Below are 6,085 nucleotides of genomic sequence, written 5' to 3' on the forward strand. Positions count from 1 at the left end.
TTTTTATATAATTTAGATAAAAGCTGTTACATGTACATCAACATGTATGTTAAAAATTGTTAACTCAACTTTAGAAACTAAAACAATAATTTTCCATCAATCTCTTTTCAATTTCCATGGTACACATGCTACTTGTTGATACCTGCTTGGTACATATCTTTGTACATAGAGCAGAAAGGACCTCAGTTATGGAATTCATTGCCAAATAATATTAAAAATATAAGCTCAATCAACATGTTTCGTAAGCATATTTATAGATATTTAAGTGATTCATAATTTAATGTTTCTTGTCCATCAATATTTTATAGATCTATATCAGCTTCCATGTTGATCCATGTATAGCATATTTTGTATTATACTATTCATACCTATCTCCGAGCAAATACTGTTCATATATATATTTGTATAATTCTATTCATACCTCTCATAGTATAAATAATTTTCACATTTATCAAACAACACATCTAAGATATTTATTATCATTATGTAACCGAATTTTATGCATGCTTGATGTTGTTAAAATGGGAAAATGTAAGAAAGGCCCCAGGCCTAATTTTCACCCTTTCGAAATAAAGTGATTATTATTATTATTATATTATTATAAGGTCAGTAGCACGAAAGAAGATGGCTAATCTAAAAGTTATTCTACCATCGCCATTGTGAAACAGGCCTTTCTGTAAATGCTTACAGTAAATGCTTGATTTTTATTTATGTACACAAATTTTAATTTGACTCGCAGTGGAGTAAAGAATACAAGGAAAATATTCCTTTTCCTAGATTATTTTAATGAAATATGTACCCCTGAGAGCCAGGGACTCTACAAGACAATAAATGCTTATGGCTATCCCTCGCCCAGATATTATATTTGCATTGATGTTTTATCAGATTTTGTTTGTGGAAGATGCAGTCCTCCTAAACTTGTGTTTGCAACAACTCCACCCATCCCTCAAACCACCAAAGAACCACATGGATTTGCCATTTACCTTTACTACAAGTACAACCAATAAAATGTTTAACTAAAGGTATATTTTCCCCCCGTTTCTTTCAGAACTGGTAATAATCCAATATTATAACACACCTATAATATATAATAATTAATTGTTAATGTGTCCATTTTCTTTATTACTAATTACATGTATAATGTATATTTAAAACATTCATATTTATTTAAATAAATTCAAATATTTTTTTAAAGATATTCTCATTTATTATTTTTACTGCAAATCCCCATGGACAATGTCTCTCTTCATCCAAATCGAAGCTCGGAACTACCTAATAAATTACAAAACTAAATAGTCCATGTCGACTTGAAGTTTGAAGAAAATTGTGCACAATTATATTGTGACAAGGGAGAAGGCACCATTTCAGTTTTCAACACTGTGTCTGTAACTGTATTCACAGATAGTTGGGTGTGGTTTGTAGGGGTGTGGAATCAAAAGTTCTGTAACTGCATTCACAGATAGTCGGGTGGTGTGGGAGGGGGTGTGGAATCATAAGCCCGATAAGGTCTGTAATTGAGTCTATAATTTCCTGATAGAAGGTATAAAAAGTACAGATTACTACAGATATTGGTTATCTGAGATAACCACCTACTGCAGAAGAACCTACACACAAGCAAATTATTGAAATAAAACATTTTTCCTGGATTATGCATGGTCCCTGCAGCTTGTTCAAAAAATTGCATTTTTACTTTGCAGACTCACAATTGTATTTCCAATTTTAATAACCGTTTAAATACAACCATTCCACCATTGAATTGTAATAACAAGTTCTGAGTGGATAAACAATAAAAAGGTTATTTGTGATCATTTATTTAATGGAATATAGTATGTGTAGCCTAGTTGCAAATAGTATGTAATTACTATGTGATGTCGAAAGACACCTTAAGCTCGTTTGTTGTCGATTCCTCGCCATTGGTTGCTCCTTTTGTTGTCAATGCTTCGTCGTTATTGGTAGTTGTTGATAGGACGTTGGAAACATCAGGAGTAAAATCTGGAACCATTGAAGCAGTTGACGTTGAGTTCCAGGGTTCATTAAAGTGGTGTTCCTCTTCTTTGTCGGCATTTGTGGTCGGTGGTATACCAGCTACTTCTCTCGTAACACAATCTGCACACGCGAAATGTAGTTCAATCTTACTTTTCCTAGCAGCAAGATAATCCTTGTTGGAAATGACTAAATATTCGATTTACTATCAATAAATTAAAATTCGATTTACTATCGATAAATTAAAAAAATATATTCGATTTACTATCGATAAATAAAAAAAATATATTCGATTTACTATCAATAAATTAAAAAAATATATTCGATTTACAATTAAGAAAAATAAATAAATATATTCGAGTCGATGCTGCCAACGATCGCAAATGTCACATGTCGATCAACGAATACAAAGATCAGCCATGGTGTAAATCCAAAAGATGAATGATAATCTTTCACTTTCGGATCATATTTATAGTTAGATAACGCTTTAGATCAAAGTAATTAATTTTAATTGTTCATTTATCTGGCTTCTTACATAAATGTGTAAATACAACTCAACTTTCGCGTCATGTTTTTATTACTAATCCATAACAATTAGTTGCGTGTTTATTTAATAATAAACAATAAAGTACATGTTTATTTAACAAGAAGTAAGTGTTTAACAGTTTATTCGACAATAAGTACAACTCAGTTAATTAACTGCTATTATAATAACAAGGGGGATGAAACAGCCCAATAGAAAATTAGCTTGGGATGAAACAGCCCGGGGTGAACCGGTTATAGGATGAACTGACCCGCATCCAGTTAGAAGACAGCTCATCCCAATAAAAGACAACTCATACCAAGTTAGAAGACAGCTCATCCCAAGTCAAAAGAAAACTCATCCGAAGTTACAAATAAATACCACAACAAATATTGATTTTTTTTATTTATTAAACTAATCAGTAATAGAGTTTATTACATCAACAATTTATATAAGAATTTATTACATCAACAATTTACGAAAATAATAATGTTAAGTTATTATTTATTACATCAACATTTTATTAAATAATACATTTTATTATTTATTACATCAACAATTTATTAAATAATACATTTTATTATATCATGATCAACTAATACATTTTTATAAATATGTTTTTTCTTCTGTCAGTACACTACAGTGCTGGAGTTTGGGACTAGAATCGCTGAACACCACGGAAAAACAAGATATGTTAACCGTTGGCGAGGCAGCTACGGTCATATGTTTTTATTTCAAACACACTGTACATGTATAACGTGGTGCCACAATGTACGTGTATGCAAACAATGAATAACTTACAATTTTTTAAACGTATCATTTCATCTTATTGGCTGCTATCAAATCCAAACTTTAAATTATATTCGATGAGATTTTACACATAACTTCATTACTCGCAGCTTCAGTTAATCTAAATCAACCATTCATAAATCACAGTGCCATACATGTAAATCACTCCGCAATCAGTTAACCGTAAGTCACGTGGTCAGAAACGTGCGAAAACATGAGATGTTGGGTTCGACACAGGGACTATATATTCTTACGCTGTGTTACTTGGCGAAAAGTATTTAGCAAATCTTGACTGTCACCGGTATATGATAATAATGTATTATGACGTATTAAAATAATATGGGTGGGAGGGGGTACACTGCGAAAGTCACAAAAGTGACAGCGCCATGTATTTGTTATTGACTTCCGCCGTGTCTCCATTTCTAACTTACTGCATCTACCCCCACCGAAATACGAATATTTCCCCCGCAAGTTGTCAGGTCCGGAAAAAGTCGCTGTACTACGTTGGTTGCGAAATGGCCGGCATTGCATGGAGGTGCATGGCATTGAGATCCTCAGCAGAAATGCGAAATTCCGGTGGGATATCACTGAATTTAAATGTGGCAGTTTCAGTCGTTGGCAGCGACTGCGTGGCGGACTGGGGACTACATGTAGGTATTTGAATCTGCTGATCTTGCCCCTCACCATGAGGGGGGAGTCGCTGTAATATTAACAATACAAGATTATTCATATCTTTTACTTCTTGTCGTAGCCCTTTGACTTCTTGCTGTAGTTCATGTTGCTTCTTATTCATGGTCTGCATGAATCTCTCTACTGCCGAAAGTGTTTTCTGTCTGTTCCGATTTGGTGTCCTAAAAAGCTGTCTACACGTTATTTCCCCATCCGGTAAATCGGGCATTGATTGCAGGAGGGACTGTTCCTCAGAGAAACACGTTGAATTCCTAGAGAAACACAGTGAATTCCTAGCGAATCTTAGAGAAAAATAGCCGTGGAATCAAGCGAAATTTCACCGTGAAGTCTAAGAGAATTCCGATTTCGGTCCCAAAAATTTGGGAGGAACTGTATGTCATTCACTAGGTTAGCCATTTACATGTTGAAGGTTTGTCCTTCAGTTAGGTCCATATAATTCCCCCACGTCCATAAATTCCCCCACATCTCTTTAGTAACTGGTTGGTACTAATAGTCTGGTCTGTGTATGAATTCCACAGTTGTAATAATTTGAATTGCATGGTTCTTGTCTGTTTTGCTGGTGCCTTCGCAATTTCCCTTCCAATACCATCTTAATTTGGGTTGGTAGCTGCTTCCTTGTACAATAAGGTCAATAGCAGATAGAATTGTAGGTCCCCTTTCCTTGCCTTTTGATTTATTCTATTATGCCAGCCCTAAACACCATTATTGGTTCTTATTGTTCTTCCAAATACACTCCATGTTGGGATGTTCCATACGCTGCTTGTTATCCAGTTGTCCAAAATGTAGTCCATTACAGCTTTTATAGGATGAAAGGTAGCTTTCTCTGCTAATTTATGGAACGTTGGTATAATATGCTCTGCCGGTAAGAAGGGCAAAGCCAGTACTTTTCTAAAAAACTTATACACACTGTCTTTCTGGCTGTAGGCAGTCTACAAAAAAATAAAACATAAAATAATTGTGAATCTTTCTCCAAACTGCCTGACCCCAATGGAAAGCACAGCCATGTATAATAGGATCATCAAAAACGGATCTTAAGGCTTGCCAGATTCCTGCCTCATTCCTGCCTCATAATCTACAACAAAGGCCTGTACTGCTGGTAGCATATCCAGGATAGCCTTGAATACCTGCAAAGATTAAATAGAATAAGGCCGTGTTGAATTGATTCCTTGTTTCTCTTGCCACCACTCTGGCAATCATGTGCGGTAAACACAACACAAAGTGGGTTTCAAAACACAAAATGGTCTGGCATAATACCTATATAGTCTGAGGGTTGTGTACCATTTTTAATAATATTATAAATAATCTAGTTATATTATTGGTTAGAATAAAAACACAGATAATATTTATTTAATTAAATAAATTTAATAACAAACTAAAATTTGGTAAAAAGTGGCTTCTTTGTTTAACTTTTTAAAAAATGAAATAACCATATTTTGATATAAATTTTCTGTATTCTTGTGTTACAATACAATGGAAACATTCCAGTTAGACGAAATTTGATGCGCTTGTTGAGTTATAGATGGTTTCGACAATATCATCGAACGTGAAAGTGCTGGGAATAAACACCAAAATCGAGTCGAGATAAGTAAATTCGCGTACCGGTCGGCCTAATTTATTGATGTTCAAGGAAATAATAGTGGTCCCATTCGTTCGTTATTATGTTAAACAGATTAAATGTTAAAAAAATAATGTCACTGCTGTGTAGTCATTAATATGTCTTTGCTACTGGCCTTAATAATATTTCTTAAAATATTTACATACCTTCTTGTAGTCTCTTTTAGCCTTTTCTGACATCAGTATAATTGCCAAAGGAACCGGCTTGATGTTGTCACCAGATTTTAAGAAACCAAGTACTGATAACAGTTGATAAAATGTATTGTTCACTATCCTAAAAGTCCTGTGCTGCCATCGTTCACATCCATCGCACTGAACAGCCTCCTGTCTTGGGCGAACAACTGACTCACAAACTATACAGCTATCAGACATTTTGAAAAATGATAATAAATTATTTGATTTCAGTATTTTTATACCAAACCCCAGCTTTGACACTTATTCAAATCACTTTAATTAACATTTTAATATTTGTCTTTGAAGTGCTTT

General features: G+C 34.0%; 1 pseudogene; it reads right to left on the bottom strand.

Annotated features, from left to right (window-relative positions):
- Positions 1 to 2,498: 2,498 nt before the first annotated feature.
- On the bottom strand, positions 2,499 to 5,038 carry LOC126831136 (uncharacterized; annotated as a pseudogene).
- Positions 5,039 to 6,085: the final 1,047 nt, after the last annotated feature.

Source organism: Patella vulgata, chromosome 1, assembly GCF_932274485.2.
Source record: "Patella vulgata chromosome 1, xgPatVulg1.2, whole genome shotgun sequence".
Lineage (NCBI taxonomy): Eukaryota > Metazoa > Mollusca > Gastropoda > Patellidae > Patella > Patella vulgata.